This window comes from Battus philenor, unplaced genomic scaffold (assembly GCF_028537555.1).
Source record: "Battus philenor isolate CCGP_79_NKW_IND1 unplaced genomic scaffold, ilBatPhil1.0.hap1 SCAF_10, whole genome shotgun sequence".
In the NCBI taxonomy this organism is placed as follows: Eukaryota; Metazoa; Arthropoda; class Insecta; order Lepidoptera; family Papilionidae; genus Battus; species Battus philenor.
The window spans coordinates 12,889,098-12,902,805 of record NW_027181662.1 but is presented as its reverse complement, the minus strand read 5'-3'; the positions used below and the strand labels follow the sequence as shown (position 1 = coordinate 12,902,805).

The 13,708-nt window shown below is 33.2% G+C and overlaps 5 non-coding genes across 5 annotated transcripts; 2 read left to right on the top strand and 3 right to left on the bottom strand.

The window, feature by feature from the left end:
- Window positions 1-712: 712 nt before the first annotated feature.
- TRNAG-GCC (transfer RNA glycine (anticodon GCC)) lies at window positions 713-783 on the bottom strand. The gene has a single exon. It is a non-coding gene; the product is annotated as a tRNA-Gly (tRNA).
- Window positions 784-1,182: 399 nt separating this feature from the next.
- On the bottom strand, window positions 1,183-1,253 carry TRNAG-GCC (transfer RNA glycine (anticodon GCC)). Its single transcript has one exon. It is a non-coding gene; the product is annotated as a tRNA-Gly (tRNA).
- A 2,600-nt stretch (window positions 1,254-3,853) lies between these two features.
- TRNAG-GCC (transfer RNA glycine (anticodon GCC)) lies at window positions 3,854-3,924 on the bottom strand. Its single transcript has one exon. It is a non-coding gene; the product is annotated as a tRNA-Gly (tRNA).
- Window positions 3,925-7,757: 3,833 nt separating this feature from the next.
- On the top strand, window positions 7,758-7,828 carry TRNAG-GCC (transfer RNA glycine (anticodon GCC)). Its single transcript has one exon. It is a non-coding gene; the product is annotated as a tRNA-Gly (tRNA).
- Window positions 7,829-12,520: 4,692 nt separating this feature from the next.
- TRNAG-GCC (transfer RNA glycine (anticodon GCC)) lies at window positions 12,521-12,591 on the top strand. The gene has a single exon. It is a non-coding gene; the product is annotated as a tRNA-Gly (tRNA).
- The last annotated feature ends 1,117 nt before the right edge of the window (window positions 12,592-13,708 follow it).

Genomic DNA, 13,708 nt, shown 5'->3' with positions numbered 1-13,708 from the left:
TTGAATTTAAAATATTTATTTAGTAATTCGATCTTATTATCAATGTATACATTACTACCATTTTTTTTATACATAAATACCTAATGAGATATACGAATTGAAAATTGGACCTATATATAGAAACAGTTCAGCTGGCTTAATGTTGCCATAGTACAGAGACTGGTGATTTATCTGAGACAGGTGAAGAACAGGACAGCTGTCTGAGATAAGGATGAATGTTTGGTTACCTCCTTGTTTTTAATTTAATCATTAGGTTATTTTTAAGATGACAAATGTCAATCGGAGGGTCAAAAGTATGCAAAATGTATGATGGAGTCGTATTTAGTTTTGTAAAAGGCTTTTATATCAATAAACAAATGATGACTATATATTCATACAAATAAATATGTATGCATAATAAAACTGATTTCCGTAACCCCGTTCCTTTTTTTGAATAAAACATTTTCTATGTTAAGACATCGTCATATTTACGTCTGATTTTTACGCAAATTGGTGAAAGTTTTCACCTTTACCGACGAAGGTAATCTTTCTTTATTTGCGAGCATTTGATTTATTTCCTCTCGTTTATTTCCATTTTGGATCCAACCCTTTTTTGTTTGACTCAAATCAGAACCTTCAAATTGTTTAAATATATATATAAGGTATATATTTAGTTTTATTATTCGCAATAGGCATAATACCATTTTGTATGCATTATCTACTTAAAAAAAATTGCATCGGCCGGGAATCGAACCCGGGCCGCCCGCGTGGCAGGCGAGCATTCTACCACTGAACCACCGATGCTTATAATCTATTAAGAAATATTTTAAAACAGAGGAACGTTCACCGGTAATGATCACGAATCGATAAATAAAGCATGAATTGCTCCATACTAGTCCTTAGATGTGTACAACGCAAAATCAGTCATCTTGACATTCTTTGAGGTGGGCCTTAGCCACGCAGTGCGCGTCTATCGACTCACATGATAATGATGACAGAAAGGAAAAACTTACAAAATAGCATCAGATTCTCAGACGTCAATTTCCATGACTCTGTGAACTAAGACATCTAAAAATTTGCAGTACGTTTCAAAATGAACGTAGCTTGGTTGTGAAAACTAGAACACGGACCCAAGACGAAGACAACCTTGTCTTGTTTTATCATTAGTTTTAATGGATAGTTAAAAATAAAATTGAAAAAATCTGCATCGGCCGGGAATCGAACCCGGGCCGCCCGCGTGGCAGGCGAGCATTCTACCACTGAACCACCGATGCTTGTAGTATACGAAAATAAATAAAATTTCATAATTAAAAAATTACATCACTAATTACAAACGTGATTTAATTGTACCTATTATTATATTATATAAAGAGTTCGCTATGATTATATCCGTGCACACACCGTTATCGAAGGAAAGTAACCGTCATAGTCCAGTGGATTGGCGAGTGGAAATGACAGTAGGCAGGCCACACAGCGCGTATAACAGATGTGATGCGACCTTTTGGTTCTGAAGTGGACACCACCGACAGCGCAATGAAGGACATCCTCCCACAACGTAGAGAGATATCACATAGTTTCCAACCTGTCTTATTAGATAGGAGAAAAGTAAAACACTAATTTGAAAAAAAAAGAAAAATTTATGTAAATAAGAAAATAATTGTTTAATTATGATAAAATGTAAAGTCGAATAAATATATTAATTAAGGATATTGAATAGCAAAGCAAAAATGTAATAACTAAGTGATGGAATTGAGACGACGCATGAAAGGAAAATATCAAGGTATGGAATGTTAAAACAATTGTAGAACGTAAGAAAAAGAAAGAAAGATCATACGACTAATGAAAGATGAGCAAAGAAATAACATATTATGTGAAAAAATTAATAAGATTGTATTGTCCTCTCCCGTAAATATGATACGGAAGGACGAGAAACCCCCCGTAGCAGGTATCATAAAAGAAAGTCTTATTGGAAATCTCCACGGATTTCCCGGGAGATCCTCCAGTAGGAGGTTCTTATGTCAGAGGACTTGCCACAGCTGAAATGGCGATGATAAAAAAATTAAGTAGTTAGAAATTTTTCGTAGAAAATGTACAATAATCACAACAAATATTTATACGCGATGTTAAACAGTTATAAATAATTTATAAGGATTTAAAATATCAAGGATCCCATCCTCCAAGCGATCGAGTATTTATTTACACAAGGAAGAGATAAAAAGAATTTCTCTTTTGTACGTTTACGTCTGGCCCGATACCGGGTGCCGTGTTAAAAAGCATCATTAAACTTAAGAGGGCAATAGGACGAGATATTAAACAAATTTCATTTAAATATCGGAAGCTTTTAATATATAAATTAAATATTTCTTTTTGGATTACCTTCTGTAGTCTTGCTTAAATATTAAATAGCATGTTCATTTATTATTATTTATTGAGGATCATTTACTGCAGCCGAAGGACGATTTATTCATTTTATTTTTCGAAGCTTTAATGTTTTAAATTTTCAAATTAAGACATGAAGCCTTATGTCTGAATATGACTAGTCCTATGAAGTTATGCTCATGATTTTGTATTTCAAAAGCTTGGGCGCCATCATATTAAAAACTTTAACCATATACGACATGAAACGATCGCGTAAATTCAAAGAGATCGTGTTCGACCTTTGGTGAAAGCCTTGCTGTGGGCTTCTTTCGGCTGATATGATGATGAGGGTGATGTACTAGTGACAAAAGAATGCCCTACCCTTCACGCTACTTACCTAGACGTCTTCTAGCAAAGGTAATATCTGCCGAAAGTAATATAAAAAAAATATTGATTTTTGTATGCTCAACTTCACTATTTTAAATATTCTTTCTCTAATATCTGCTTTCTAAGCCTACTTGAATAATAAATACAACTCGACGAAATTTGGTTATGTTTCTTGATATAAATATGTGGTATATTTCATTTCTACTATCTATATCTATATTTATATATCTATATTTCACTTCACCTATCGGTGTTGATACAATTCTTTCGGACTCTATCTGGCACAATCTTTTACCAATCGCCCAAAAAATTCTCTGCCCGTCTTCAAATGGTGAACTTAACCGTCTTCCTTAGTTTTTCCATTAATTAAATGCGTTATCGTTTCTTTGTGCAGAGCATTCAGCGGTGCCTAGTCGAAATCTTGGGCATTATTTCTACTTGACACGTTCATCTAATCCAAAGTAACTTGTTAGAACCTGATGGTATTCTAAATCAATAATACCACAATCAAACTCCGTTACAGGTTCGTAGATTTTCATGAGCATTTGTCTTTTCAACTTTTCAACATATGTGAAAAATAAAGAAAAATTTCGTTTATATTAATTAATATTTTAAACTTCAGTGTATTATACATATCTAGATTACATAAAGCTAAATCAGCCAGTTTCATACGTCAACGGTAAAGACTACACAGCTGTTTTTAGTGTTCAAAGTCATCAACACATATTTGGTTTTTCAGTTTTAACATACATTTAGTTTATATTTCATAAAGAACCGAGAAATAAGGTCATCTAAACTAAACAGATGACATATTTTTTTACATCCCAGATATATATTTTTCTGAATAATATGTAAGAGGATGTTCACATGTTAAGAGGTTATACAAAGCAACTTTTTAAATTACCTGTGGCGCGGTACAGTGGTTCCGGTCGGACTGTTGACACTTTCAGATAAAATTTTAACCAAAATTTTTTTTTATTAATTTAGCTATTATTTAGCTCGTTGTAAACACCTCCATAGTTTCTATTCTGAATATTTAGAACATTTAGAAAATTTAGAAAATTATTTGAACATTTAGAAAATTATTTGTTGTAAAAAAATGACAGATTCATAACAATTAAAAAAGAATTGCATCGACCGGGAATCGAACCCGGGCCGCCCGCGTGGCAGGCGAGCATTCTACCACTGAACCATCGATGCTTGTCTAATACATTCTAAAACATCAAATAAATTGGTTAAAAGTCACGTTTCACTTTTAGTATCATTTTGTTTTTGTGACGTAAACGACTAGAGATAACCTTTCACTCGACGTAGCATCTTTGTGACCTCGATAATTTTTACAGTTCAATGACATCAGAACATTTGTACAAACATTTATAACAGTTATACGCTTAATGTAAGCCTCATACCACGCAAAATAGATGGTCGCTTTGACCTTAAAGAGTGGAAACCACGAACTAGTAAGCGCAGTTTGAAACATCAACATACAAAACAACAACAACAACAAACATCCACATACAATGTGAACAGACGAACTTATATAGTCATCAGAAATCTATGGGATAGGCTTATGCCTAGCAGTGGATGTTCTAGGGCTGAAATGATGATGTGAGCAATGGTATCCTCTTATAGTTAAGAACTGATTTTCTATCATAGATGGGTTTGATTTGCAGACTTTGTGTCCATTATACAAATGATTAAAAATCTGAAGGATCAGCAGCCTGCGTGTTGGATTTAGATGTACTCTCCCTGAGAGATGATTCCTGTATACCAAAAATAAATATTACAAGGTCGTAAAGACCTGTTATAGTGTTAAGGATTTTTAAGTTACGTAAAGATTGACAATGAACAGGTCTTACTCTCTTACCAATTTTATTAAACACTGGCATTGCTAACAATTTCGTCCGCGTATAATTTAACCAAAAAATATATTAATTTTTTTTCGTTCAAAAATTTATTCTGAAATAAATGAAGCCTAAGCTTTGACAATAAGGAGTTACTCCTTATTGTAACAGTTGCCTGCTAGTATAAGTCCCGCCAAATTCGCAATCCAGACATTGTATACATTAGCCCGAACAAATAGACAGTCAGACAAAAAATTAAAAAATATAATTTTGGTATAATACCATATAAATTCATATGACAAAGACTCCAATTTTATTTATTAGCTTAAATAAACTTAGCTATACAAAACTATACACTAACAACTAATTTCTGAAAAAAAAATCTAAATTACATCGTGCGCAATTTTGAAATGATAATAAAAATTGGAATTAATTGCTATAGTTAATTGCTATACTGTATTAAGGATGTTGTGAAATTTACCACAAAAATAATATCAAAAATACAATTTTATAACATTAGTTAAAAATTGATGACACTATATAACCTACGAGGGCTTAAGTTCACGGAGAACGTAACAGGAGCGCTCAATCTGTTTCTAGTTTCTATTATAATTATCTGTTCTTACATTCTTCCCATCTCGAACACAAGAGACCATTATAAATGATCCAAAGTATATAGTAAATTAATTAGCAGAAATAACTATAAACTTGATAATACAAATAGAATGTCTATACAAAAATAATGTTATATAAAATGGAGTTACGTAAACATTGCGTGGGTTTGTACATCACGTAGTAAATGCTAGAAATGGCGAACTCGGAAATTTATTACCGTCTCGAAAATATTCGGTACATTTGCCCAACAGACGTCAAACGGGTAGAATATAAAATAGACACCCTCAAATATTTACCTCTAGTCTCTCTACAGATAACTTAAATTGACGTATGTTATTTTATATTTTTTATTTATTTAGTGTTCATGATAGTTATGTTATTAAGTTTGCTTTGTGGCTTGAAGTGGCTGTGGAAGGTGCTTATCGCTCGGGTTACCGATAGCTGTTGAGTCCGAAAGGTTCTCGAGTGGCGAGACGAGTGGGCAGGTCCTCCTCTAGGTGGTCCGACAATATAGTAAGGGTTCCGGACAGCGCAAGACTGGTTATAGTGACGGTGTTTGGGAAAAGTTTAAACTTGAATTTTATACTACTTTTACTGCCACATTAAAAGCTTACAATCACACGTTTGCAAATCCGAGATTCCTGACCAACGGCACGATTTGAGCAAAGATAGAGCAATTGTCTTGTTGATATGCGACTCGCCTTCAAGTCCTCTACCACAATAGGACACCGCGTTGATAATGTTCATGATAATTGTCTTTATCATACTATATAAACCGATTATTAAATAGCCGTAATATTAGCAATATAGCATGCCAAACGTCTGTCTTCGCCCAGCTCTAAAGTCGATAGATGTTTAGGCTTTCCAGGATATTAAACATTATTATACCTTAGGGACGACAGCATATGCAAAAAGTCAAAAATGAAATGTGCCTACTTTTATCTGAACTAAAATAGCAGTGATATAAAATTAATGCAAGAGATTCATATGGGTTACCTATATATGAGTTTTAATTAAATTTCGCCCGGTATAAAACGATACCACAAAACATCTACGCTACGCTCAATTCCGCGGCGCAATATATGAAATATACTTCCAAATTACAGTCCCATGCGGTTTCGCGTTTCATATCTAATGCATTGTTAGATTTATTCGAAATTTAATATGAATTATTGCATCTGAGTTTTATTATTAATTATTTTGTATACCACAGGTTTCCAGACATTTAAGCAGTTTAAATATTGTTAGCAGAAACCGGCTGTGCTCAAATTTGGAATGGATTTGTTGTAACATCCTGTGTATATGTAGTCTAAAACGTTGGCTTCTTATAAAATACGTCATGTTCACAGAAATTTTGGCCTACCGTATAGTACGGTGATGATGACAAATATTAACCGGGAATAATATAGTTATCATAGAAAGCAGCATTAATGCAAGCATTTCCCATTAAAAAAGAAACTTTTTTGATATATTTGAATCATCTGTAAGTAATAAATTATCTCACTACTTCTTTTAATTTTAAATCCCAATATAGGAACTATTTATTACTATATCACATCATTCTCGCGTATTTTAACCTGATAAACTCATCAAAGTCCTTCAAAATATTGGCATGTTCCTTTCATTGCCATCCACTACATTTCTTTTTAAATAAAGCAGATAGATAACAAAAGCGGGCTGCAAAACATTTTTTCTCAACACAAACTCTGAGAGATTAAACACGGTAAAATTAAAATTTTGTTTAAAATCTAAATCAACAATGTCAATTCCTCTACGAAATCAATGTTTTATTATTTATTTTGAAAAAGAACCAAACTCATTTTTAAGAATAACAAAAAACAAAGGATTCTCAAAATGCTTAAAACTAATTATATAATAGATAAATTTTAATTTAAAAATGGCGTCGATATGTATAACGAAAACTGTAATGTCTGATTATAAATCCAGGAATTTGGAACTAAATCTTTACGCCGTTTTCAAAGTTTAAAAGGTTCCGTTAGACCCCTTGCAGCTATATTTCCACCATGTTCCTAAAGCTCGACAAAATTTTTTAAAACTAGATCTAACTATGGAAATTTTCAAACGGCGACAGAACTTTGCAAGTTGTGATGAATATAGAATATGTAAGTTTTTACGAGTAGCAGTCGCTGAGTTTCATAAAATATTATCTGCCTTCATCGATATGATGAAATGAAATAAATTTTCATAGACACTCGATTGCGAATCGTAAAGACTGATAAAGAAACCATTTCGTATAACTTTAAGTAATTGATTGCATTAGTAAAAAAAAATGTACATCGATACCAGACTGACCAAAGTGTCAAAACAAATAATGTTTAACTATATTGTTAACACACTAGTACTATTTCTTAATATATTTGTTTAATTTATCTATTTTGTTTATATACGAATGTATATTTTTGTTTATTAATTTTAGAAATATTATTGTATGTTGAACAAAGGGCACTTTAAGAATCTATTTGTTTTGTTATTACTTGCACACTGTTATAAAAGAATTTAATCGTAGTAAATATTTTCATCAATATATATTTTTATTTTCTAGTTTAAAAATGAGCATCGGTGGTTCAGTGGTAGAATGCTCGCCTGCCACGCGGGCGGCCCGGGTTCGATTCCCGGCCGATGCATACTTTTGTCGACTCATATTTCTTTCTGTCTCTTGTAGTCTTCATTTAAATAATGCTATATAAATAGTAAATGCTTACATCATGCAGGTAATTGTATTCCAGTATGATGTAAGCACTTATAGCGCAACAAGTCAACGTCTAAGATTATTATAATTCATTTAGACCTAAGTTGCATTTTTTTCTTATAAACATCGATAAAATAAAAAATACTAATTTTTTTAAAGAAATTTGATACTGAGTACAGAAAATTACGAATAATTAACAAACACACTATCCAAAGTTTTTTTTAATTTTATTCCTATTTTTTTATTAGTACACTTTGATTACTCTAATTATCTGTTTACTTTTTTTAGTTTTTTTTTTTAACATTTGTGTGCAATAAATATGATGGAACACTGTTACTTGGGAAGGCGTCGATAGATGGCGCTAGTAGTCATTGTCTCAAACTGTCGTTTCGACATCGGATACTCCGGCACCGCCCAATTGTATCAATTGATTTAAAACGAATAATAAGCAGCAAAATCTCTGTAAATGTATCATTATCATTATTTTTAGAGATACTTGTTGTAACCACTATAAAAAAATTAAAAATGTAGCTATTCGAAAATGAAAAAAAAAAATTAACTATCAAAAGAAAGGATCAATGAAGAAAACATAAATACATCGATATACACATGATTACAAAAAGAAAGCTTAAACTCCATTTCATTCTCAAAAGATCAAAGCGACTACTGTTTTGAGACGCTGTAATAGAAAAGTTTTCAAGCAATTTCAGACTCATTTAATTTGCAGACGCTGGGGAACGCGCACAAAATTGAATTTGTGTCACTCCGTATCTTTAAGCATAAAACTTAGGAACATATTTTGTTTTTAAAAAAATATTAAAGGTTGTAAAGTCAGAAATAACCTTACTGAGGCTGTTATGGGCTCCGCTGATTTATATTTTTATTTAATACATCACAACACTGCTGACATTTTAACGGCCACGTCGTTAAATATTTTTAAACATAGGTTTTGTAACAGAGACATATTATCGAAAGGTGCTCCAAGAGCTCCATGTAGAGCTGAGCTGAGCTGATAAATCTGCCTATCGCATCGTTATTGACACAGTCACAAAGCGCATTTCTTTCATTCTTTGTTCTAATTATTCCATGATTGAATTTTATATCATCGACATTGTCGAAGCACTTGTTGATCCGGCGCGCCTTTTGTTAGATGGAGAAAAGAGGATTTTGCTCTTCTAAGATATGGCTGCATGAACGGCAATCGCTGCGGTTTATACTAATTACCTTTATTTGTGTAGTAGTTTAGTTTGTACGTGTGTAGTGTGTAGTTCTAGTGTGTAGGAGCTGCATTACGTCATCGTCAGCGGTGCTTCGGAGAGGAAATTCCACAGAAATATTATTATCTATATACATCGAGCGAAAGAGACCGCTCTACGATACTACACAACTTGTGATTGTCTATTTATTTTTATTGGTTAAACATTGTTTTCATAGTTATAAATTAATATAAATATGGGCTGAGCTTGAGATAGGTATACACACTTCTACTTGCCTTGGTGTTGTTATTACATACAAGACCTACCAGCTCTAGGAACAATCCCACGTAATACATTGCTGTTACATTAAGGATTGTAGAAATATGCTCGAATTTATGAAAAATTAACAACATATCGCTAACGAGTCTTATGTTATTTTGACCATATCATCCACAAAATCCCAAATGACTTCGAAAGACAACTGGTTTAAGGTAAGTAAATGGTAAAAGATCACTTGTTGATCTGATCATGTTAAGTCAATAACTGGACATTCTAATACCACTGCCCTGAGGACAGCAGATGATAAGATGCCATAAAAAGAGCTTTCTTTCATCGATTTCTTCAAGGCCTTTCAACATGAACACGACATTCAGTAATGAAGAATACGTTTGAGAAGAGATGAAAAATACAATATTTTCTATAAAAATCTATCTGTACAATTTTCTTCTATTAAGACTAAATGAGATACGCGGAATAGGGCCCGTTTTAGATAATCGAAATTCACTTTGGATGAGTATTGAAATATTTGGAATTCTTTACCGGTAGATAAATGTGAAATCGCTACTAAATTTTAAAATGGTTAAATAGTTTTACCTTGTTTATTTATCCATTAATTAAACATTTTTTTCGTTTCCTTTTTTCCCTCTTAGGTAAGCGGACCTGTCCAAGTTAATTTGTTGCTTCTATTTTATTATTGAATTTATAAATATATATTACAAAGAAATCATGTTATTTAACGCATATAAATAAATATATGTATGTTTATGTGTAGAAGTCAACAACTCGCAACCTGCCCTTCTTTTTCGATACTATAGTTGTTTGTAAGAAATTGCTTCGAGTGACAAAATAACCCATTGTACCTTTTTTAGTATTTTTTTTTACGCGCACTATAAAGAGTATGAAAAATAATAATTGCTACATATATTACTATTACTATTTTACTATGAATAATTCAATAGTAAGACAGTTTGTTACATTGACACATTATTGTAACTCTCTATGTATGAGTCTGCTATAGATACGACAATTTGCAACTTGGCATCGGGTCGAGTTTATTTTTAACGTACCGAAATATATTTATAAAATTCTGCAGTTTTTGATAACATATTCGTTTGCTTCGATGGTTTTGCAATAAAATGTTTTTTTCTCGGCCCGGATTCGATTCCTAGCCAATGCAATCGAAGTAGAGTTTTGTTTTTAACTATGTGTGTAAAGCAAAAAAGATTTTTCTCGGGTTTTTATTTTATATATTTTGTGTCAAATTAAAATTACACATTCCATAAATAAATATATATCAAAATATATGTACAAGGTGACCATATCACTCAACTACATTTTATATATGTGATGATTGCGACGCAGTCTTTGTTATCGGACCTTGATGGTAGTGTAAGTTAATAAGATTTTACCTGAGAGACGCACTTTAATGAATTCACGGCGCGGCTGCCGGTTCTATCGTTCCATGAGCAGAAGAGCTGGGTACAGTATTAGTGCTTGGCGACCCGCTTACAGGCTTAAAAGAGACAGCAATGAATTGTCGTTCGTCTTCAACGACGAAACTCTCCTGTCTGTCTTACCAAATTTTAAGTCCTAGCAATGCCGCTTTGAAAGCCCGTTCCAGAAATTAGCTCATATTGTCTTTGCAGGGTTAAATTCTTCCGCAGGTTATACAGAGATTTCGCTTTTATACCTCTCGCTTCTACCTCCGTTTATATTCAAAATTAAATTCAAATTAAGTATACGAAGGAATGTCATAAGGATTTTAGTAAGCGCAACTAGGCATACCCCGTCCTTGCGTTCGCTAGGGTGAGTACGCCGTAAAAAAGCTCCTGCTTCAAAAAGTTTAGTATGAATAACGAATAAAAAGGCGACTAAGCGCAAAGAATCTATGTGCCGCTTGTAAAAACATAATAAATTACTCTTTGGTGCACACCACCCATAATGCATTCCTTTAAAAATATTACTTAACTAGACGTTAATACGACGAACGTCTGTTTCTTTAGCTACACTCATCGTCATCGTTATTTGAACTGTGTGATGTCCACAATTGGGCATAAACCTCTTCTACAGATTTTAGACGGAGCGTTTGAAAGCTTAACGCGTCCAGAGTATTCTGGCGGGTTTTACAAGAGCTGTCTGTGGTCTCCCGCCGTCAATCCACTGGGTTATATCGGTTACTTTCATTCGTGTACGGACTTTCTCATTCTTGATTCGATCTCAAAGAGAAATCCCGAGCATAGCTCTCGTCATGGCTCGGTAGGCGACTATAAACTTGTCAATGTGGGACAAAAAGAGACCATGTTTCTGTATCGTGATGCATTACTGGTAATATACCCTGGATGTAGACTTTTGATTAAGTACTAGACGAGAAGATGATTCTTAGTTTTCCTGCCAACCCTCTGTATCATTTTTCTTCTTATTTTCAGACGATGGACCCCTGGCGATGACTAGTGCTGCGCTGCCAGCATCCAGCGCCTTCCGGTGACAATAACTATGTCATCGGTCTACCTCGTAAGGAGCCTACCCACCTATATTATTACATTATATCAATTCAAATGTCAAACGTAACCATTTTTTTAATTTACCTATTTTCGTATTAAAAAAAAAAACTATAAAACCGTCTTGGTCGCTGATTCAATAATTTTACAAACCTCAACATTCTTCAATCCTGACCATAATAATGACAAAAATTACCTACGATTATTATGAATTAATATTGAAACAATTATTTGTGACATGTTAAAAATAATGAAACATCGAAAAATTTTGCTAACAACGCTGCTAAGTGTGTATTACTTAGTAAAATTTTATGAAACAAATACTTATTTAGAATAGATTTCACTAAGCACCATTCATTAAACCATTGATATAATGTACATTTATACATATATTTTTACATCGTATTAATGGTCGGTTCGGAAGTTCATAGTGTTAAATCTATAGAGAAGAATCCGGCAAGAAACTTGATAGTTAAAAAATGGAAAAATCCGTTATTACCTCTCTTTAATGAGTTCTCTGAATCCTCGATAATTATAACCGGGAATTAGATATTTTTATAGCAATAAACGTGACATCATTGTGATCGTCTTTTGCAAAACATATCAGGTTTTTCTATTTCTCTTTGTAACATATATTTCTTTCTATGTTTTCAAGCATCGGTGGTTCAGTGGTAGAATGCTCGCCTGCCACGCGGGCGGCCCGGGTTCGATTCCCGGCCGATGCAAATTTTTATTTTCCATTATTCCATTATAATAATTTTATTAATCCATTTCTTAAATAAAATTCACTGCACCAACATCTCGGAATTTCGATTTAGAAACGTTCATTATAAAGAAAATTTATACAAAAAAATTTCCAAAACTATTTTTTAAAAGTCTACGCTTGTGTGATTGGATCTTCAATCTGCGATCGCCTTATCACACATCGCACAGAACCAATCTTTAATAATATTTAACTTCGCGGAGGGAAAATGCGCTGACAGAATTGAGTTATTCACCCGGCGATAAATATTGCACATCGACCTTTGGAAAGAGATAATCGGCTAATTTCAGCTTCGTAGAGCACTAACTCTTTTCCACACTACTTATGTGACGTTTTGTCAGTCGTTGTACTTCGTTCGACAGAGATAACGATCTACGAAGCCGAAATTAGCAGAATGTCTCTTTCTAAAGTTCGATGTGCAATATTTATTGCCGGGTACTGTACTTACATTTAAATGTAATTGCACTAGCAGTATTAACAAGTTCAAAAGCGCAGGTCTTTTGGGATACGGCGACTAACCTAACATCCTCGACATAGTCACCGCACAAATAGCATTAATTAAAGTCAACTAACTATTTACGTACAGAGTACTTTGACCAAACTAAATTTACTTAATATCTTATATTAAGTTATTTAACTTACCAAGTATTTAAAGCATGCATCCTTAACAATAACTTAGATGAATACTTAACTTTTGAGTACGAACTTACAAAGTTTTGTAAATAATCGAAATTGAAACATTTTTTATTCATTGTTGCTATGCAAATAACTTTAATTGAAGTCAAAGACTTCCATTATATTCCAATGGAACTATAAGCACAGCGAGCCATGGAGAGGCCTATACTCAGGATTTTTTTTATTAAAATCAGGAACAAAAAGCCAAGCTGATCGACAAGTGCAAGGGGCGGTATATAGACCACATAGCTTGCAGAACAGATTGCCGCTATGGCCTGAAGGTTCTAGGGCAGTATTTTTAAACCTTGAATCCCACATCTTAGTCTTTCTAAAATTCTTATGTAAGTCATATGTTTAACCTATGTAACTTACATATTTTTATAATTGAAGCATAGGGCTTAATC